The sequence below is a fragment of the Lepidochelys olivacea genome (assembly GCF_965140295.1).
Source record: "Lepidochelys olivacea isolate rLepOli2 genome assembly, chromosome: 2".
Taxonomy (NCBI): domain Eukaryota; kingdom Metazoa; phylum Chordata; order Testudines; family Cheloniidae; genus Lepidochelys; species Lepidochelys olivacea.
This window is the reverse complement of record NC_140412.1, coordinates 253,642,000-253,664,783: the sequence shown is the minus strand read 5'-3', so window position 1 is coordinate 253,664,783 and position 22,784 is coordinate 253,642,000. Positions and strand designations below refer to the sequence as shown.

At 42.2% G+C, this 22,784-nt stretch overlaps 1 protein-coding gene across 7 annotated transcripts in view; it reads left to right on the top strand.

The window, feature by feature from the left end:
- The window catches only part of DPP6 (dipeptidyl peptidase like 6), a 787,036-nt gene that overhangs the window by 396,341 nt on the left and 367,911 nt on the right, over window positions 1-22,784 (top strand). The gene's annotated exons all lie outside the window — the stretch shown is intronic.

Here is a 22,784-nt window from a genome sequence, read left to right as displayed (position 1 = left end):
GGGTCCCTTGGAATAATCCAAGCTTTGCATGTGGAACTTCCTAGGCTTTTTTACAACTACTCTGTAGTTGGGCACAAAATTGCAAAAGTAGATTTCAATTGCTTCAGAGGCATGTGTGTATTTGCCAGATGTAGCCACAGTATAAAGTAGGCACAACTCCCATTGACTTAAATGGAAATACCAGCTGCTTACACCACATCTGAATTTGATTTGCTCTATCTTTGTGTTTGTCATTGCAGGTGTGTTTGTCTTTATATACAAGCAGAGAGTTAAAGACTTAATTTCCTTTCTGTTCCATTGTCTCTGTCAGGTTTTTGAATATGTATCTCTGCTCATCTTCATTCTGTGCTGGTAGGCAAGGGGGAAACTTTCTCTGACCGAAAAGCAGGAGCCACATCATTAGCCCTAAGTGATATGCAAGATAAGAAGTGGTGACATAAGGGGAAGTCAGGCTGAGATACAGCTAAGGACAGCAAAGATTTCAGAGATTCTTTATATGGCAACATAGCAGCAGTTCTGTCCTCTCCACAACCCTGCTTTCCTCTACACATTGTCAGAGTCTACAGGGAAATAAAGATTAATCCTGAATTCTTATAGTTTCACTGAATGCATCTGATGAAGTGAGCTGTAGCTCACAAAAGCTTATGTTCAAATAAATTTGTTAGTCTCTAAGGTGCCACAAGTACTCCTTTTCTTTTTGCGAATACAGACCAACACGGCTGCTACTCTGAAACCTATATTTTCATTGTCTCCTTAAAAGATTGGAAGTTCAGTGCTTTAATCATTGGTTAGGATAGCACAAGAGGATAATTTTAATCTCTCGGGACACAAATTAATTCTTAAAATAGTTTCTTCCTAGCTCTATACATTGGGAGCACCAAACATTTTCCCTGGTGTTACATTTTAAAGACAGGTGGGGAAGGGAGAGGTTGAAATCTCATTGGGTGTCCTGCCACCAAAGGTAGCACAATCTGATATTTATTTTCAGGGTGACATTTTACTAATGGCCAGAGCTTTATCAGCTGTTCTGCTAAAATGTGAAGAAATCAACTTTGATCCTGAGAGCAGAGAGACTGCCTTTACCTAAACCTGCCATCTACAGAACACACACTCTTTTTTCATTGTTTGGTTTTGGGACATACCCATTGTCATTGCTTGCTGAAGATAAAAATGAACAAAGCTGTATGTCCAGGAGGAAGGAAAATAAAAATTGCTTCTTGTGAACAAAGGCAGCGGTAGGGACTATTCTCCCCAAGTGTAGTAAAAGTGTTGATACTAGTTAGGCTCTGTTGGTTCAGAAAGTGTAAATCAGTTGCCTTTTGTAAAGGAGTCCTGCTTTTGTTTTTAAGTATTGTTACCTTCCTAATGCCATTTTGTTATTGACTTGTCCCTTTGTGACCTTTCCCCATTTTTAGTGCACGGCATGTGTGTCCACCCTTTCGCATGATGCAAAGGTTCTTGATTGTTTTCAGTCAGTTACGGAATTAAGTAGCAATTCAATCCATATGGTACATTTAATCGTTTGAAAAGCGTGCGTTGTCTCAGCGCAGCCCTGATGTGGGTATGAAATAGAAACATCAGGCATATAGAAATATCAGTGGATATTAATCTTTGAGTCAGTACAAAAGTTTGCCGGCTGCTATAAAATTTTTGTTTTGTTTTCCCACTGCATAAAATGGTTTGACACTCTGGGCCAGATCCTAAGTTGCTGTAAATGGGAACAGCGCCATCGACTTCAGTTCAGTTGCACCCATTTACACCAGATGAGGAACTGGACCCCATCAGACTTAAGTAAGTAGTTTGTAATTGTAAAGTAGTACAGAGTTCTCCAAACATTTTCCACTGGATATTGGTTTGTGGCTGTTGAAAAATCGCTGTTCTTCTCTTGCTTGAAACTGATCAAGCTGGAGATTTTACCTGGAATAACACTACAGTGAAAGTGCTCCTCTGACTGTGTAGAGGACTGCATGTTCTATAGGAGCAGCTGCTACTGTCATATAAGATTGTGACTGTTTCTTTTCTGCATTCCTCATTGTGACATCTTCTTGATCCGGAGGCATTCAAGTTGCACTGTTGGCAGAGGTATAGTCTCTTCCCTTATAATACTAAGCTAAACAGAAAATGGTCAATAAATGACACTGCAGGAGGGGGTGGAGAAAGTTTTTTTTTTTTTAAGAAAAATACAAGCAAAGGTTTTATACTTAAATCAAAACCTTTATAGTGATCTGTATGCCTGTAAGGCAAATGAGGTTGTATTGACATGAAGGTCTGATTGCTCTTGAAATATGAAATAAAGAATTTGAAGCTGTACTATGCAGATTCAGCAGCCTGAAGAAACGAATGAACAACCCCCGCCCCGTTAATTAAAAATGTTTATTTTGATTTTTATAACATTATATTTGAACTTATAACATTAAACCTCCTGAGTCGAGGAAAGATGCCCTCAGGTGGTTTTTGATGCTATCTAAAACCCACTGTTTGTGATGGCTTTACCAAGGTGGGAGTTGGATGTAGTTTTCTATTTATGCTTAGTTACCTCTGCCACAATAATGATTTCCCCCCAGATGGTTGGAGAGCACTACATACAAGTGACTGTGCATGTTGTCATAGACCCTCACCCAAAGCCCAGTGAAGTGAGTGGAAAGACCGCAGCGGGGTCTGGTTCAGGCCCGAGAGAATACCAAAGCTTTGCCTATGCCTTTGGGGATTGCTAGCCGGACATGTGACTGAGCTCTGAAAGCTGTTTTTGCATGTTAACGATTTAAACAAGTGAATATGAAGAAATAAGAAGATTCTTGACTAGTGGAAATCAGCATAACTCCACTGAAGTCAGTGGAACTACAGTGACTTACATCAGCTGAGGTTCTGGCCCAGGGACTTTAATGGTAGCCTAAAAAACATTGCTTGTTGCATGTAGCATACTGTGTGTTTTATATATAGTTTAGTCTTATTTTCTGCTACTGTTACATGGCATTTTGTGATGTGATGGGCCTGGGAATGCACATAGCTCTGTATTCCTACATAAAAATAATTGGGCCAGTTTTCATCAAAATTTGGTACTCAGCATAATGGTAAACATTTTAAACATAAGGCTAAACATTTTAAAAGTCATGTATGACAGGAATAAAGAGAGAGAGAGTGAGGGAACAGTCCATCTCTTTTGAAAAAAACCCCTGTAATTTAAAAGGTTGCTGGGTTAGCTTCATACTTGAACATACAAAATTGATTAAGATGCTGATCCTGCTTCCATTCTAGTTAATGAGAGTTTTGCCACTGACTTCAGTGGGAGCTGGCTTTTGCTCTGACACAGACATTTCCTAGACACGCTTGAGTTAACAATGACCATTTATGCCTAGTGTGTTGTCACATGTGCTGACCAAATGTTAGATAAAAAGGCAAGAAAGAGAAGGGCTGCTTTGGACTGAAATATATTCCCACAAGGAAATGAAATGGAGTCAGATCAATAGAATAGCTCTCTCTAATAGTCATTAAATTAATAATTTTTTTAAATTTATTTTCAAAGGTGCCATTCTAATTTCAAATTATAGGAGTTTGAAAAGGGGTGTGGGTAGTTAATTCAGGAAACCCAATTGAAGCTCGGTGAGGAGTGGAAGGAAGGAGAGATTAATGCTCCCAATCTACCACGGCACATTGTACTTCACAGGCAGAACTGTAGTTTGTTGTCAAAGACGTACATGAATAGTGTCTTGTACAGTGTGCTAAAGTCTGCCTCTACTTCTGCAGGTTTGCTCGAAGAGTGCCAAAGGGCACCGGGCATAATGTGTGGCTCCAGAAGGGGCGTTTCTGAACATGTGCCAGGGCCCCATCTCCTGCCAGGATGGCTGGTTGGAGGGAGATCTGGCTAAGCCTATTTTACAGCTGTAGCACTCCCCAAAGGCCCCTTTCAAAGACACATATCTATCCAGCCAATGCCAGTTGGGTTTTGTGCTGCGGCTTCCTCTCCAGTGTCACTCAGGCCAATAAGAACCATGACCAAGCCCTGAATGTGCCTTTAGTAGGGGTGGGAGACCATGACTCAGCACACTTAGAACGGTGCATATTCATATATGGGAAGTATATTTCTGAACTGAAAAACTGTAAAGGTTTGTTATTCCGAGTGATGCTACTTTAAATTGCTCCAGGCTCTGCAAACCTGATTGCTGGTCCCACAAGTCCTCACTGATGTGTGCTGTATATGCTGGGCTATATGATACGTACAACCCTGTACTGAAGGGGATACAATAAATCCGAGTCTCAGTTACTCTAAAGCCTCCTCATGCCACCCTGGCAATATAAAGTGGCCTTAAAGAGCGTTAGGCTGCTTTACATTGCCAGAGTGGTGTGAAAAGACCATAGAGTAGCTGAGAATCAGGCACAGTCTGTCTTGTTCATGCCACGTTATAATGGAGGTTGTGAAGAGTATTCTCTCCTGTCTATTGGGCCCATCGCTTTTGGTGTTGGTGTATCTTATGGGAGTTCTCCAATTGGTTTCAAGGGGAATGGATTGGGGCCTAAATGTTTCTTACAACAAGAAAGTTCTGTTCACGTCCCAGGTTCCTTCCACCTGCTTGTACTGTCAGGGCTCTGGGAGCACAAGATTTAGAATAGAATTGGGGAACACAGTGGCACAAACTGTCTGTCTGCTACCCAACTTCCACAGGGGGCTAGGAGCAGTCTGGGGTGGACCAGGTGGGGCTAGGGCACCCAGGAAATGAGCTGATTCAGCACATCATCTCAGCAGCCTGGGACACCAATGCTCCTACAGAGCCTTGGCTGGAGCTGGAAGCTGTCCTTTCCCAAAGGTGAATCCCCACATGTGCATACCAATCTTTCTAGCCAACTTGACATAATGTCTTGGCTCTGCTTACTCTAGTTGTGCAGAAGGCAGAGAGGAGTGTCCTCTGGATGCTGACATTCAAGAGTAGGAAAAGAGCAAGGACGCAATTGGCACTGACTTAGACCAAAAACAAAGCCAGATTTTTTTAGTGAAAACTGTGTGTTAAATTCACATTTTAATTTTTTTTTAAAAGAGAAAACTCTTGACATGAGAATAATTTTCTCATTTGATAACTATTCCATAAACCACATTATCATACTGTAGATCCAAAACCCGACTTTCTCCAGGAAGTCATAGTGAACAGTTGTGTTTTATTCCATTAATGGTATTTGATCTATTTCGCAAGAGATTAAATTTCCATAATAGGGCTCCTGAGAACACTGTATTCGAGAACATGAAATTGCATCAAACTGTGTCAGTTTTTTCAAGCTGCTAAGTTGCTGTATGGAGAACAGGCCACTAAGAGGTGGTGGAGGACAGAGATGGAAAGGAGTAAATTTGGCACATAACCATTTACAATTTTTAGTATTTAACGTGCATTGAAGTAGAACCCAGAGGCCTCAACCAAATCAGGACCTTGCTGTGTTAGACACTGTACAAATACATTGTAACTGGTAGTGTCTGTCCCAAAGCATTTAAAGTACATTGGGCTTGACTCACCCCTGCTTCATCTCCCATAGTCACCCTCCACACACACAGCTGGTACATCCCTAGTGCTGCTCTGAGGGTTCCTCCCCTCTTTGGGGATTCCACTTCAGGGAAGTACAAGTGTTAAGTTGTAGTCCTGACTCCTTGGGAGGCTTAAGCAGAGATTGCCTGTTGGATGTGCACATCTCCCTGCTTAGCCATCAGCATGCTCTACTGGGACAGCTCTGGTTGGCTGTTGTCCCTACCTCACTGCTGAGGAGGAGTTTGTGGGTAGCATTTATTGCAATTTTCCCCCAGCTGCCTTTTCTGCAGTGGGATGCCTTGAGTTTGCTGCTAGAAACCAGAGGAACCCAGTTGTGCAGGTAGTCAGTTAACTAGCATTTGCAAGACATGGCTTTAAACTCCAAAAGAAAACCTGCTTTATCAAGGAAAAGGAATTAACTGGCTCCTTTGTCCTCGTGTAGAGCATCTAGCAGCTTGGACTCAATTGTGATGCATTGGAGAAATGTTGTCATGCACTGCTGCAGTTAACCGGTGAACTAAGATTTTCTACTTTGTAGTCTTCTGACTTTAATGCTGTTCCTTTGTGATTTTTGCAATATGTTAAGTAGCCATGAATCATGATCACTTTAGACTGTGAATTCAAAACAAGGTAGTAAATTTAAAATAATTTAAATGACAAAAAATACTTTGTATTCATGTTCTTTGTACCATATATAATAGAAAAAAATCCACTGAACGAAATGTTACTCTTTAGTGTATTATCTGAAACACATCTTGTGACCAAATGCTGTGAAGAAGGAGTAGCCTAAATAAAAAAGGACAGTTTTAAAATGGGATTTAAATAAGGAAGAGCAGGGTAGCAAATCTGAGAGAATAGGCCCCATCTGTGAAATGTGGATGGGAGGGCACAAACTGGAGGAGTGAAACGGGTGGTTGAAGCAAGTCCACAAAGTGTTTTGTAAATTAGAAGGGCACTTTGATGGTGGAGATGTTTAAAAAGCCAGTGCAAGTGAGGGCAACTTGGCATCACTCCCTAGCTCAAGAAGAAAGTTTGGCTGTGGCATTATGGGCTGCTTGACATTTAGAGAATAGACCTATGGGATAGACTGTAAAAGAGGGAATTGAAATAACTAGTATATAGAGTAAAGGCATGTAGGAAGATTTTGGTCAAAGAGTGTCAAGGTGAGGACAAATGCTGGCAGGATTCCAGTGGTGGCAATAAACAGACTTGCAGACAGGAAAGATGTGGGAGGCAAATGGGAGCTTAGGTTTATATATGACACTAAGGTTTCTGGAATTGGAAGCAAACAACGTTGGAGTGAAGGTACAAGAACAGAGGCATGCATCACTTTACATAGGGTAAAAGGACATTTTACTTACAAGAGAAACATCAGCATTAGGAGTGTGCAGTGCAGCTGGAAGTTGGCAAAGGCAAGACACATAGGCAGAGCTGCAGATGGGAGGAGTCAGGGATGATGGTAAAGTTGGATGGCATCCTGGGAACAGTAACATTTAAGGCTGAAGTGAGAATGTGCAGCAGGAGAAGACCTATGTGGTGGAGAGAAGAGGGTTAAAGGGAGGGGCCAGACCCTCGGCAGTTGGGGCATGGAGCAATGGACGTAGCTCCACCGAAGCCGATGGAGCAGTGTAGATTTACATGGGCTGAGGTTCAAATCCAGGGGCTTGTGGCACTGCATAGTGAAAGGTAAAGGCTCTACCAAAAGCAAGGGAGGGGAAGGATTCTTAAAAAGGTAAGCTGGAAACAGAGAAAAGAGTGCTAGGGGCACCATCTCTCCTTGCTTGAAGCACTCGGGGCAGGACAGGAGGATGAATGAAAACCATTCAGAGACCGAGCAAAATGAAGAGAGAGAAGATCCAATCTCTAGAGAGGTGCCAGGTGGAGAAGGGAAGCCTCAGTCCCGTGAAAGGTGCCTGAGCAGAATGAACTTAGGTTTGCCGAGGTGGTAAAAGAGGACCAGCTTCTCCAGAAGCTTGCTGAGGAGGCTGATGGTCAGTAGCCGAGCAAGAAACAATTGTGGACACACCTCTTCTGTCCCGCAGGGAGTGATGATGAGAGTAGCTGTGAGACAGGGAAAGATCAGATGAAGTGCTTGAAGGTTAGAGACTCTGGTTTATCACAAATACGAAATAAGAGGAAAGAAAATGAAAAAGACATCAAATGAAATAATACCAAAAAATCACTTGTTACCGGAGCTGCAGTTTTCAGCCCCACCACTCCTCGGATGCTGCTGCCTGCAGCAGGGCCCACCAGCCTCTCCACAACTGGATGCATGCACTGCTGCTCCCTGCTGACGAGGAGAACAGCTTGGCTTGAAATGGTGCCCCTGCGTTGCGACCCTATGCTCCAGGTTGCAACGCCATTCACACTGGTTTGGCCTGACCACCGCAGAGAGGCGAGTCTCTGCTACTGGCAACAGCGCCCCAGCACTGGTGGTGTTGAAATAAGTCCCTGGCAGCCTGGCCCATTAGGGAGCTGTGCCATGTGGGGAGGGGGACCCTGTACAGCCACTGAGGGAGGGGTGCCCAGTCCATGCGCTCCTGCCCTATGCTGCGACTGCAGCTCCCTCCCGGGTAGCAGGGAAAGGGGAGAGCAGGGCTTGATGTGGGGATTTATATATGGTCATTTCAGGTATTTGATTAATGTAAATGTAATAAAAAAAGACAATATTTTAATGGATAAAATGAAATAACATGAAATTCCTGAAAAATAATTTGAACAATTATACAAATTAAAAGGATTTCACGGGGCTCTATTAATGATGGCTGTAATAACAGGCTCTCCACTGCAGTGCCCCTTGTGTAGTCCTTTACACCCATGCAGCGTGCATCAAAAGTGTTACCAGCTTAGAATGGGAAAGCTTTGTACCCACACTGCACACTTTTCACAGGTGACTGTGACTGCACAAGGTAGTAGAGAATCAGGCCCTAGGTGTTTCAGGTGGACAATATGGAATGAGACGTAAGCACATAAGAACATAACATAAGAACAACCATACTGGGTCAGACCAAAGATCCCTCTAGCCCAGTATCCTGTCTTCCGACAGTGGCCAATGCCAGGTGCCCCAGAGGGAACGAACAGAGCAGGTAATCATCAAATGACTCATTCCTTGTCTCCCATTCCCAGCTTCTGGCAAACAGAGGAAGTACTTATTTTAAAAGAGTTAATTTCCTCCTCAAGTCCACCTTATCATAGAAGGCATCTTATAGAGAAGACCAAGAGTTTATGATGATTAGAATAGTAATAAAACAACAATCTGAGACCTTAGTGTTTTCTTAATAATACTCCTGAGGTTCCCCCCGTCCGCTCTTGGCAACAATGCAAAAATGTGCGGATTTTGCTATTTATAAAAAATAGCTCAGTTGAAAATAAAGGCAAATTTTATGAAAAGATTCACACTTGCATTGGCCTAGAGTATTTTAGATTACTTCTTACCTGCTGTGCGGCTTGAAATTGGAGCAATAATAAGCTTTCAGCTGAAGCAATTAGTCTGCAGTTTTTGACTCCATTACCTTCACTTATGCCTGTTTCTAAATAGCTACACTAAGATACTTAAAGCTTAGTTGTAGTATATTACGTGTCAAAAGTGAATTTGCAACTTAGAAGTTGATTTATTGTTAAGTTAGGTGAGCAAGATATCACTGTAAACATGGGAGTTGACTGGTGGTGAATCTATATAGTTTCATTTTATGCAGAATGCGTTTTGCATCTTTAATTTAGCATAATCATACACTATGACCAACCTCTCAACTCTTCTTGTGCAGAGCCTACAGGGCCCAAATACTTAATCTCTGTATGGTTGTAAGAGATAATTAGCATATATTAAGCCATATAAGTAGGCTTGGGTATGTTGACAACCTTAAACTTTTACCTTTCCATTTTTATGGCCAAGAGCAAATAGGATAATCTATTACATAGCATTTTCCATTTACTAACAGAGAGAAGCGAACGGCTATGGAAGGGAAAAAATATTGAAATTTAGCCATTATTAGAATGAGAGCTAGAGAGGGACACAAATACCTTGTTTGTTAGCTCTGCAAAATTGGCTTCCACAAACTAGAACTAATTCTATAGCTTGAAAGAGGCAATAAGAAGCAGATTCCTTGTTATACTTAATAGGGACCAGAGTGGTGCTTAAGATTTAGAAACCTAGTGAAACCTTTTTTTTATTTTTGTTGTTCTGTAAGGATCAGTTTCTGTAGATGTTCCTGCTTTACTCATCATCACAGGAAATGTGTGCGTTTCTTTCACTTAGGAAGTTCTGGCATTCACAATATATTCCAGTTCAGGAGAACCTAAAAATATTCAAAGCCTCTCTGGGTTGTTTTTTTAGATGTTGCAGTGTGGTTAACGCAAAAGCTCAACACACAAGTATTTCTTAGAATGTTGCTCCATTGAATGGAACGGCTTTCACAGATTAATCTTGGTGAAACTTAATCAGCACAGGATTCAGTTGCATTAAATCAGACTCTTTTTCTGTGGTCTTTTCCTCTTAAGGTGTAATACATGGTTTTACATGGATTATATTGATCCTTGATTTTATTGTTGCAGTCTCATTATCATTAGAAGTTTTATTATCCCACGCTCAGAGTTAAACCACCCCAGTAAAACACAGAACAGTTGTGAATATACAGGATAGCAAATCCAAGGAGAAATTGACTGAAATAGTCCTGTAAAGTACTTAGCACATTCCATTAGTAAAATGTGTATTGATTAGTGAACCTTTTGACTTTTCTTGTTGGGAAGGTTGAAGATTTTTCAGTTCTTTGTTGTTTAAATACTCAGCCATCCCTCACATGAACTGTTGGTAAAGCTCTTTCTAACTGCAACACCCTGCGGTATTTTTGTACAGATGTCCCGTTCTGCTATCACTGTTACCCCTCCATCCTCATCTCCCCTAGCCCAGCTGTTAGTGGGGAGAGCTGTTTTTTGCAGATGCACTCTTCTCCCACAATCACTGTAAATGGCAATGCTTCTTGCTCTACCTGACACACGTGGCCAAAGGGGAGTTGACTGAAAGAGGAGCAACTAAGCAGATTTATTCCCTGGGCAGTGTGTGGCTCCCCAGTCTGGCCAGATGCTCCAGGCCGGGAAGTAAGACTGCAGTAACAGAAAGAGAAAAGAAGGATGGTGGAGTAGCCCAATACTTCCCAGATCCTCCAGCATGTTGGGAGAATTGTCCTTGAAGTTTGCTCTAAAATATTAGATTTTATGGTATCGAGTGTCTTACCAAGGACACATGAGAATCATGACTTCACTCTGGGATCAAGAAAGAGACAGTGGACTGTAAGGGAGCACAGCCTACCCTTGTTTAAAATACAGATGTATTTGGTACATAAAAAGAAAAGGAGTACTTGTGGCACCTTAGAGACTAACCAATTTATTTGAGCATAAGCTTTCGTGAGCTACAGCTCACTTCATTTGGTACATTGTAACACAGACTTGGAAAACTTCCAAAGAGGAAATCAATTTAAGGTCTGATGAGAAGCCTTTTGATCCAATAGCCATTGATTTCAGTAGGTATTGGATCAAGCCTCTCAGCCAATTTTTTTTTGACTAGTATGGAAGTCCCTCTGAAGTAAATTGGGACCATGAGTCTGATGAACAGAAGAGCTTATTGCCAGCAACTCTTCTCACATCTGCCCATACTACTTTCATCTGGATTCTGGGCTTCAATTCAGAGAGTTTTGAATATTGGAAATGATTTCTTCTTTATATGTCTGACTGATTAAATGGTTTCCTGGTCAAATAATGAAACAATTCCTAATTCCTCCTCCCCCTTCCCTTCCAAAAATATATCCCACCATTATCAAACAGCGAGCCCTTTTTCAGTTTGATCAAGCACAGAATCACTCTCCATCCATCATTCTGTGGTTTTTTTTCCTTTGCAAAAGGTTTTAAATGCGGTTTATTTTATTTTCCTAAGCGTCAGTGAAAGAATTTTTGAAATAAGGGAAGGGTGAAGAACAGCACCCTTTTCAGCCGCTCCAGATAGAAATAAACTCACTGGGAAACTCCACCAGTAAGACAAATGCTACTTTCAGCACGTGACCAATGTCTCTTTAATCTTCCGCTGCCTGAACTCTGTTGGTGTTTTGGCTAAGGACTGACGGATCAGGACCATTGTGTAAATTACGTAACTGGACTGATGCTTAGATATACACACCTATCACCACAGTACCTTGGTACTATATGAAAAGAAATCAGCATCACAGTATTTCCTGCCAGGAAGGTAAAAACCTTCTAGCTTCCCAGGACACTGGCGTGAGCTACTGAAAATCTGATCCTTCAACTGGCTCTGCAATGTTGTTAGTGTCTGCTTGAGCCACTTGCATGATTTACTCTGTCACAGGATTGGTGCCAGATCTGGATTCTCCAAAATTTATATTAAGGCAGATTTCACATGGCTGGGAATTTTTCAGTAAACCATTTTTGCCAAACGATGCCAATGTGTTGAAACTGAAACTTTTAGACAACAGGGTTAGTTTTAATGACTCTCCTGACTCAAAACATTTTTGGCAAAAATAGTTTTTGAAATTGTTGCAAGATCCCATTTGGACATTTTCAAAATCGAGAATTTCGGTTCCTCAAGTTGAAATGACTTTTTGTTTTGAAATTTTAGTAATTTGCACTTCAAAAGGCTAAAAAAATTAAAAGGTCAAAATCAAAATGAGATGTTCTGAAATTATTGAAACTAAACATTTTGATTGACCTGAACCAAAAAAATGTTTTGGATCTTGATTTGTGAAAAATTTGGAGATTTCATTCACTTTTTGTCCCAGTTCTGGATGGGCGAATTTTTCAATATCTCAGATTTTCATAGGACAGGAAAACCATTTCCTGCCCAGCCCTACATAAATTATGGAGGTTTGTTTTCACTCATTATAGAAGAGGGAGCAATCTGAAAAAAAAATTAGATTCAACGTAGGAAGTGTTCAACATCCTCAAGGGCTAGTATTTAAGACATGAAAGAAAACTAAGTTATTAAAATGAGAAAATAAACATTAAAAACCCCACTCCAGTTTGGAGTTCAGTCCAGTCCCCTTGGTGTGAAGCTAAGACTTATCAAAGGTATTGTCTTCGCTCTGTGCCCCAGACATTTGCCCTTGTAGCCATCCCCCTGACTGCTGTGCAAGGAGAGGGGGAATCTGAGCTGGAATCAGTTTGTTCATTTGGACAGTACTCCGACACCCTGAGAGAGAGAATGTAGCTGTGGGTCTACTATTATATGGAGCGTTTTGTTTAATAGTGTAGACAAGAACAATACACATGTTGGAAACATATTATGCAAGTAGATATCAGATGAATGGAACAGATCTGGATGAGCTCTCCATTGCTTCTGAATGTCCATAGTGTGAGTGAACAGAAGTCTACGTACTTCATCCACACTATGTATACAGGTTGATTGTTCTATTCTGTTCATTCTATTCAGCTGCTTCTACTGTGCTCATCACAAGTGCCCACAGGTTGCCACCTCTAATATCCAGCAAAGTCACGTTTTGCCATTTTTTCCCCTTGAGTAAATGCTTGGTGTCAGTTAAAGAGAAACCCTTCTTGTGGATAAAAGGAATGAATTTGTTTCAAGCCGGGTATCAAATACTGTTTGGCTTTTTACATTTGGCCGATTGTTCATTGGCTGTAATGCATAACTTTTATTTATTTTTACTGCTGAAATGGTTGATAAAACAGGAGATGGCAGGTGCTCTATAGAGACTGAATTTAGGTGATACTACTATGTTTATATTTCATTAGTTTTTACTGAATTGACAGCTCCCATAGAGTTTCTTTCCATCCTACAACCCTTCAATAACCACATGAAGATCGCTACATGGCCCCAAGCCAGGAGACTATTGAATAGGAGTTTTTTATATTCTTCAGCAACATGGACAATACAACTGACTCAGAAAGAGATCAGCCTCAATTAGATTTTCTTGGAGAATAATTGTCTTGGCAGAGCGAAAAAGTGAGGCCTAAGGTTGGAGTGCAAAAATGCATGTGATTGCTCCTTTGCTGCATTTGTGCATCCACATGCAGTAATTGGGTGCACAAATAGTGGCAAGCAATTGCCCATGCATTTTTGCATGCAGATAAAGGGCAGGACAGGGAGCAGGAATTGTCAGCCCCAGTAGTGCCAGACCCAAGTATTCAAAAAACCACAAGCGAGGTCTTAAAAACAATCCTGAGATTGGTGTAAAAATCATGAAACTGTTGGTTGGGTTCTGTGATGGGGCTCAGCTCAGCACTGCGGTGCCTCCTGCTGGCTGTCCTGGGAATTAGCTCTGGTTCACTGGTGCGCCTTCATCTAGTGGTATCTTGCCGCCATTGCTTCTGCTATCAGGACCCGTGTCGCTCTCAGGACCACAGTGTCTTCTTCTGGACACACAGCCCTCTGGCTGTTTCCCACTTGGTTCTCCCCGCCACACACACATTTTTGGGGGGCCTCAACAGTCCTCTGTCCAGCTACTTGCCTCAGTGGCAGGCTGCAGTCCAGGGTCTAGCCACCTGTGTCAGTGGCAGCTGGGGCCAAAGGATCGGGGGACTGGCAATCACACACTGCTTCACTTCGAACTCCCGCCATCTGTTTCCCTGGGCCACTTCCCTGCAGCCCTAGCACCTTCTTCGCCCTTGTATCAGGGCCTCAGTCTAGCAGTAGTCAGCCGGGAGCTCACTCATGCTCCCCTGACCCCACGCAGCACTGCTCAGATAATGGTGCTGTTTCTTCTCCCTCCTTCAGGGCAACCAATCCTCCCTCCTCAAACTCCGAGGAGTGACTGAAGTGGCTCTGTTCAGCAGCCCTTCTTATATGGCCTAGCCTGGCCCTGATTGGCTGTCTCTCTAAACTGTCTCGAAAAGCCCTTTCCTAATTGGCTGCCTCCTGCGCAGCCTCCCCGGGCTGCTTTAACCCCTCTTCTGCCAGTGTGGAGCAGATTCCCCAACACAGGTTCTTTTTATTTACCTTCAGATGTCAAAACCATTTAGCTGCACGTGGGTCACATTTTTAGGCTTTTCTCTGCAGCCACAGGGACTAGATAGTTTATGTATTTATTTTTAAATAAAAGCGGAGATTCTTGCCTGAAAGAGCAGGGGCTTTAAGGAAAGCAACAACAATTGTGAGACTTGTGAGAGTGAGCAACACTGCAGTCCATATCTCTCACTTTCCTCCCTTCCCCAAAAGTATTGCTATGAAGCCTCCCTGGCCCCCTTATATTCAAATGTTAGATTTGTTGCCTATTCCCTGGCTAGTGTCATTCCCCCTCTTTCTACTGTTTTGTTTGAGTCTTCAGCAGAGAGGAGAGCAGCTGAGGTAAGGATGAGATAGGACTGAAGTAGCATAGGTGCCTCCCAATGCCTTCTCTAGTGACAAAAGGCCATCTACCCTGCCTTCTTCTTACTCAGCTGGTGCTCAGGACGTTGGCAGGGGCTGTAAGTACCCACGAGTGGAGTTTACAAATGGGGAATAGCCTCAGATTTTTAAGAAACTACATGTGGGGCAAATCCTGCCTTCCATTAGCCCTGTGCAACTCAGTTGAAGTCTGTGGCAGCGTTTGTTTAGAAATGGAGTTGCAGATATGGACTGGCTGGCATTCTGCATTTAAAAAAAAATATATAGAAACCTGCAGATCCTTATTTTGACAGCTGGGATTTGGCATGAGCTGACCAATTAACTCAAAAAGCCAGGAAAAAATCAAATAGCTGCGGGAAACATTGAAGGTAACAGATGAGAGAGAGTTGCCTGTAGAATCTTGATTCTACACAATAAATTAGTGCAGTCAAATGGAACTCCTACCCACTTTTCAGTGGTATTAGAGAGCTGGAAATGATGCATATTTTGGCTAGGAGATCATCCACTATCTCTTATTGACAGGCGAGTAAAATTGGAAGGAGGAAAAGCACTAATTAATCATTACTTTATGTAACCTTTACTAGAATGTTATAGTCCTGACATTTGAATCCCACTTTGCAATGTTCATTTAAATACAGTGTGGTTTTTATGCAGTGTCATCTGAGGAAAAACATGCACAAGTAGTCAGAGTGGGATTTTCAAAGGCACCTAACAGAATTAGAGGATCAAGTCCCACTGAAAATCACAGTCTCAAATCACATTGACTCACAGAGTACACAGTAAACTCATTTAACCTAGTGTATGCCACATACCCATAGGAAAAATTGCTGAACCATGTGATAAATTGTTGGGCTCCCAGCAGCTCTTGTTGAACTCATTGGAGGCTTCTGTGGGCTCAGCACTCTTGAAAATCAAGCCATTTTTTTGGGAGCTTCAATATGGACTTGGTAGCCCAGCTATTCTTGCCTTTAAATAGTATTCTGGTGAATTGGTCTTTATTTCCTAAATAACTTAATTTTAAAAGAAACTAACAGCTAGCAAACTTGGGATAAATTAAATGAACTAGTACTTCACACAACCCAGTGGATAGTCAAATTCTATCATCTAAATTTGGGAAAAGGTGGATAACCTTATGGCCGGTAATAGTAAAGATGACAAAGGTAACTACATCCAGAGTTTCAGGGCAGAAGACAATATTGCCGGGGTTTGCTTTTTTCTTTGCACCCAACTGGTAGTTGTGGGGGATGCTTTAAAATAACTATTCATATAACTAATACTAATATTTGAATATAAGTACATGGCTATATTGCTATAATATATCCCCTTGCAGAATGGTGTGTTATTAAACCAGCTCTCCTAGAAAAATATAAGTAGTCAGCTAATAACACTTAGCATTTACTACCTGGAGTACTTTGTCTTGAAATCACTTTAAAAAAATTAAATATTCCACATGACATCCCAGAGAAGTAGGTACACTGTAATATCCCTACTCGACTGATGGGGGAACTGAGACTCTGGGGTAAAGTGAATTGCCCCAAGCCACACAGCAAGGCTGTGGCATAGTTAGGAGGAAAACATGGGAGTTTCTTTCTCCCACTTTCATGCTCAAACTATGCGACCATACTTTTTTACTCCAAGTAACTCCCCAAGTGGATAAGGGATATACAGTAACATTTTCAAATGTTCATGAATGACTTCGGAGCCAAAGAGCCTACAGTACTTTGGAAAAAGGGGTTTGGGTTCCTAAGTCACTTAGACACTTTTGAAATGTTTACCCATGATATTAATTTATTAATTCAGATTTCTGTGACTTTAAATAAGATAAGATCCCAAGCTCTGGACATCTTTGGGGCACCTCTAGGGGTCTTGACAAACTTTTAGAACACACTTTGTAAAATAGACTCCAGCACAGTACCCTACTCCCGAGATCACAGTACCACAACAGCAATACAAACGATAAAGCTTCCATGTAAATCCCCACCAGAGTTCCGCTACAGCCTTTACCAGTGTGAAAAGTACCTTCAGGGCATGCAACAAGGCCTAACAAAGTCAGATTGTTACGTACCAAAGAGACTGAAATTAGTATGGAGTATTAATGATTGTCGCATGCAGAAGCTCCAAATACGATCAGGCTCATATTCTGCTAGGCATAGTCTAAGAGCCAGTCCCTGCCCTGCCCACTGAAATTATTACATGTGCAGTGTGTCCACAGTGCTGTGTTTGTGAAGCTCCTAAAGTGCGAGAACCTAAAATCTCAGTTGTTACGGTGTCTGGGTGAATTCTAGAGCAGTGTGTGGCTGCGTGTGTGGTGACAACAGAGAGCTGGGCTCATGTTCAGTCTGTCAGAGGTACTGTCAAGGTTCCTCCCCCACTCTGAACTCTAGGGTACAGATGTGGGGACCTGCATGAAAACCTCCTAAGCTTACTTTTACCAGCTTAGGTTAAAACTTCCCCAAGGTACAAATTACTTTTATCTTTTGTCCTTGGAATAACCACTGCCACCACCAAACTCTAACTGGGTTTACTGGGAAACGTAGTTTGGACACGTCTTTCCCCCCAAAATCCTCCCAACCCTTGCACCCCACTTCCTGGGAAAGGTTTGGTAAAAATCCTCACCAATTTGCATAGGTGACCACGGACCCAAACCCTTGGATCCGAGAACAATGAAAAAGCATTCAGTTTTCTTACAAGAAGACTTTTAATAGAAATAGAAGTAAATAGGAGTAAAGGAATCACCCCTGTAAAATCAGGATGGTAGGTACCTTACAGGGTAATTAGATTCAAAACATAGAGAATCCCTCTAGGCAAAACCTAAAGTTACAAAAAAGACACACAGACAGAAATAGTCATTCTATTCAGCACAATTCTTTTCTCAGCCATTTAAAGAAATCATAATCTAACGCATACCTAGCTAGATTACTTACTAAAAGTTCCAAGACTCCATTCCTGGTCTATCCCTGGCAAAGCAGCATACCGACAGAGAGACAGACCCTTTGTTTCTCTCCCTCCTCCCAGCTTTTGAAAGTATCTTGTCTCCTCATTGGTCATTTTGGTCAGGTGCCAACGAGGTTACCTTTAGCTTCTTAACCCTTTACAGGTGAGAGGATTTTTCCTCTGGCCAGGAAGGATTTTAAAGGGGTTTACCCTTCCCTTTATATTTATGACAGGTACTTACATGGCTCCTGTTACCATACTATCTGAGCACCTCACAGTCTTTATTGTAGTTAACCTTGCAGCATGCCGGTGAGGTAGGGAAGTAGATTCATAGTTAATAAGGGCTATTGCGATCATCTGGTCTGAGTTCCAGCACAGCACAGACCATAAGACTTCCTTGAATTAATTCCTGTTTCCCCATTTTACAGCTTGGGAACTGAGGTACAGAGAGTCTAAGCTAACTGCCCAAGATCACACATGTCTATGGCAGAGTAGAGAATCGAATCCATGTCTCAAGTTTGGATAGTTCCCTAATCACTGGACGTTCCTTTTTCATTCTGAATTCAGTTTTTCACTTCCCTTGCTTGGTAGAGACCAGGAAACTAGAATCTGTGTATATGCTCGGCTCCCTTAGGGATGTCACTCTGCAGTTGTACCTGCTAGACAGTCAAGTGTGGCATTAGTGTGCACTTTGAAGAGAGCTCCTTTTAACTCTCCTGGTGGGCAGACGGGTTTGTTGATGTGAGTCATTTGTCTGGGAAGAAGGAAGCTTATAAGGCTTCCAGAAAGGCCCAGGTTTGACCTCCTGGCTTTTATAGCCTGATGAGGTGCTCCCTTTTGTGAAACTGGGGAGTACATTTAGGCCAAGAAAGTGCATGAAGGCTGATGGAGAGCGATTCCTAGCATTGACAGTAGATGCGGAGGGGGGAAGAATTTTTAAAAAAATTGATGGAGCGTAAATCCCATCATTTAACTAGAAAGCCAGACAGTCTGTCCATTTTGTTGTGTTGACTTTGGCAAAGCTGCAAATAAAACTGGAGACAATGTCTGCGATGAAATATTCTGCATGGGATTTTTTCCCCCCTGGCTCTATAAACAAAAGCAGTTGTAATGGTGGCTAGACACAACCTGTTTGCCCTCAGAGCAGCCACTCCATTTTCAAGAAGAGAAGTGTTCTGGCAGTGAGAGGACTGTGATAAATGTTGTTTTCAGGAAATACTTTCCAATTAAGAGAGATAGCTCTTTGCCTCGAACTAATGATTGCAAATTACTCCCTTCTCCTGGCTTAATAGTTCAGTTTTAAACATACTTACAATACCTTCTCTGCTCTCCTGGTTGTTTGAAGAATTTGTACTCTTCTGTAAATGGTTTTAGGGTTGAACAACATTATTTTTTTCTTGTTTCTTGTTTCCTAATTAGACTAATTGTCAATAATAACACTCTCCACCCCTCATGCCCCCAAAAAATCTACCTGATTTTAATATACAGTTAAGGTTGTGAACACCTGTTAATTAGTAATGGGGAGAAGTGTTAGAACTGTAGTTATAAATGTTTGAAACCTAGAATATTCTAATTTAAGGGTAAAGTTTTAAAAAGTACAGTTCTGCAAAGTCAGGATGGCCCTGCTCTGGGGCTGATTCAAGGTTGTTAAGTAAAGGAGGCTTTTGTCTGTAAGGCCACTGCCTCATTTCTTGCAGAAGTTGGAAGGTGTGTAGTGATTGAGGCAGGGGAATGCAGGGGAAGAAGGGAGGTTCTTACGGTTAAGGTTAACTGAATGTTAATTCAACTGAATACAGTTCCTAGGTGATGCTGGGCAAGTCACTTAACCCAAACTTTTCCCAGGTGGTCTCTAATTGTGTCCTCCTCATTTTCTGGGTGCCCAACTGTAGACCTTGGTATCTGAAGTGCTGAGCACTCACAGCTGCAACGGAAGTCAATGGGAGCTGTTCCCTAAGAAAATAAAGTGCTATAAAATGCTAAGTACTCTCATCTGTATTTAATTTCAAGAGACTTCAATCCCTCCTTGGTTGAAGGACCCACCTTTCTCAGTTTGCATGAGCTCTGGCCTCTTGTGTCTCTCTAGTGATAGATAATTTAGGGGTTCTCTGCCCCTCCCTTTTCACAGTCCAGTAAACCTTTGGAAAAGCATCTCGCTCAAAGTTCATTTACCTTGCTTCTAGAGGCAAGATGACCTCATGCTGTTCCTCCCTTCCTGTGCTCTTCTCATTCCTCTGATGATTTCTGTGTAAATGAGACCTCCACTGTCTAGCTTAATTTCTTTGGAGACAAGTAGATAGCTGTGGGATACACTGACAGGTCAGGCCAGCTGAAACTCATTACCTGACACTAGTGGGCTCCCATCCCCTCTGGCACGGGGATGCCCATAGGCTCACACCAGCAGAGCACATGGTTTGGGGAAAATTCATGGGTGGGAATGTGCTGGGGTCACTGTGCTGGTTTTAATCGAGGCTGATGGAAGTCGGAGTGGGGCTGTGGGCAGGCTGCTGGCGTCAGAGCTGCTGAACCAGGGCTTTCTAGCACACAGACACTCATGGTGTGACCTCCATGCTTATAGGCTGGCTGTGAGTGTCCCAGACTGGGAGCTACAGTAGCAAGACCTTTCAGGCACCCAAAGTTACGGGACAGGTGGTGACACACCCCCTCACTGGTCTAGATTACACTCCATGACAGAGAGAGTCCCAGTTAATCCAGGCAAGTGACCTGTACTCTATGCTGCAGAGGAAGGTGACAACCCCCATACCTCACTCTCATTCTGCCCTGGTGGAAGATTCCTTCCCAATGCCACATATGGCGATCAGTTAGACCCTGAGCATGTGAGCAAGAACCAGCTGGGCAAGCACCTGAGACAGAGTAGGCCTATCCCATCCAGTGTCCCATCTCCAGCTGTAGCCATCCTTGATGCCTCAGAGGAAGGAGACCAAACTCTGCCCCCATAATACATGGTGGGGGGAATCCCTTCCTTACCCATGAAGGTGGACGGCTGAAGCCCAGAAGCATGAGCATTTAGAAACGTAAGACACATACTGGACGGGACCTCCAGGGCTGCTGAGCTCTACCATCTTAAGCAACCATGTCATACAATCACATTCATAAATTTGACCGATGCGCTTAAAACTAATTAAATTGTTTGCTCTCACAGCTCCTTTTGGGAGGCTGTTCCATGTCATCACTCCTCTAATGGTTAGAAATCTTTTAATTTCCAGCCTGAATTTGTTCATAGCCATTTTGTATTTGTTCTTGTGCCAACATTGTCTGTTAGCTTAAATAACTCTCCACCCTCCCTGGTTCTTACCCCCACCCCCAATGTATTTATGGAGAATAGTAATTTTCCCTCTCAGCCTTTGGTTTGGTAGGCTAAACAAGCCAAGCTCTTCCCATCTGCTGTCATAAGATAGGCCCTTATTTCCCCAAATCATCCTAGTAGCTCTTCTCTGCACCTGTTTCAATTTGAATTAAACTTTCTTGAACATGGGTGACCAGAATTGTACGTAGTATTCCAAATGAGGTCTTGCCACTGCCTTGTACAACGGCATTAATACTTTGCTGTCTCTGCAAGGAATGCCTCACCAGGGACATACTAGGGTCACATTTGCCTTCTTCACAGCTGCATCACATTGGTGGCTCATTGTCATCTTACGATTGACCCATGCACCCAAGTCTCTCTCGAACTCTGTCACTTCCAACTGATGAGCTCCCAGCTTGTAGCCAAAATTCTTATAATTAGGCCCTAAGTGCATGACCTTGCACTTTTTATATTGAATTTCATCCCATTTCTGTCTCTCCAGTCTTCAAGGTCATCCAGATCTCACTGTATAATATTCTGATCTTCCTTTGTATTAACAATGCCTCCCACCTTTGGATCATCAGCTAATTCTGCCTTCAGAGCAGGGTTTGAATGGTGTGCAGTAAATAAGGTCATGGGCCACATATTGAAAAATGAGACTAAAACAAAATACTGAATAGCTGCTCATTAACTGAGTACCATCCGTCCTGTGCACTGAATGAGGCAGGGGTCGTGTGGAAAGATTAGGATGTGATCATGCACTTAAAGATTATTATAATGCATACACTCAAGGAGTCCAAACTAAGCTTGCACAGGCAACTGTTCCTAACTTTTGAGTGCTTGACTTTGCAACTTTAACATTCTTTTTAATGTGGTTTTTGTGGGTAATATTCAACAAGGGTGAAATTTTTCAAAAGCACTCAATATGAGCCACACTTGTTTGCGTCTGCCATTAAAGTCAATGGGTGTTTTACCATTGACTTCAGCGGAAGTAGAGTTAGGTTAGTGTTGAGTGCTTTTAAGATCCCGCACGATGATTGTAATACTGCTGTGAGAAACACACTGGTAGAGAATACCGTAGCTTACTTCAGTGTGTGAACTCTGCAAAGGACTTTTTAACTCCTAAGAGTTGTTTGCTTTCTCTGTTAAAAAACAACTTCATATGTGATATTCTAAAATTTGTTGTTGGCAGTGTTTCCTGTTGTTTGCTAGTGCTTAACATAAGTGTACACAATTTCTCATATAAACCTTTCAATAACCTGACTCTGAATTTTAGCCTCATTGAAGTAACAGAGTATTTTATTTGGTATGCATAGGTTTAAAGGACCTAAGGTACAGTTTTATTATATTATACTAGCACTGCAAGCCCCAAGCTTTACCAGAGCCCCACTGTGCTAAATATTGTACCTACACGACCCTGAACAGCTTACAATCTAAAGAGACACAAAATGGGAGAAAGGAAGTATTTCTTATTCCTGTTTTACTCTTGGGAAGCTCAGGTACAGATTTGCTCAAAGTCATACTGGAAGCCTGAGGTAGAGCCAGTAACTTAACACAGACCTCCTGAGTCCCGGGCTTGTGCCTTAACTTCGAGACCCTCATTCCTCACTCTTCTTTTAAGAACATCATATTCAAAGTTGATGTATATGCTAAGCTATCTCCGTATCCTATTATGGTTTTTCCCCCAACTCTTTCA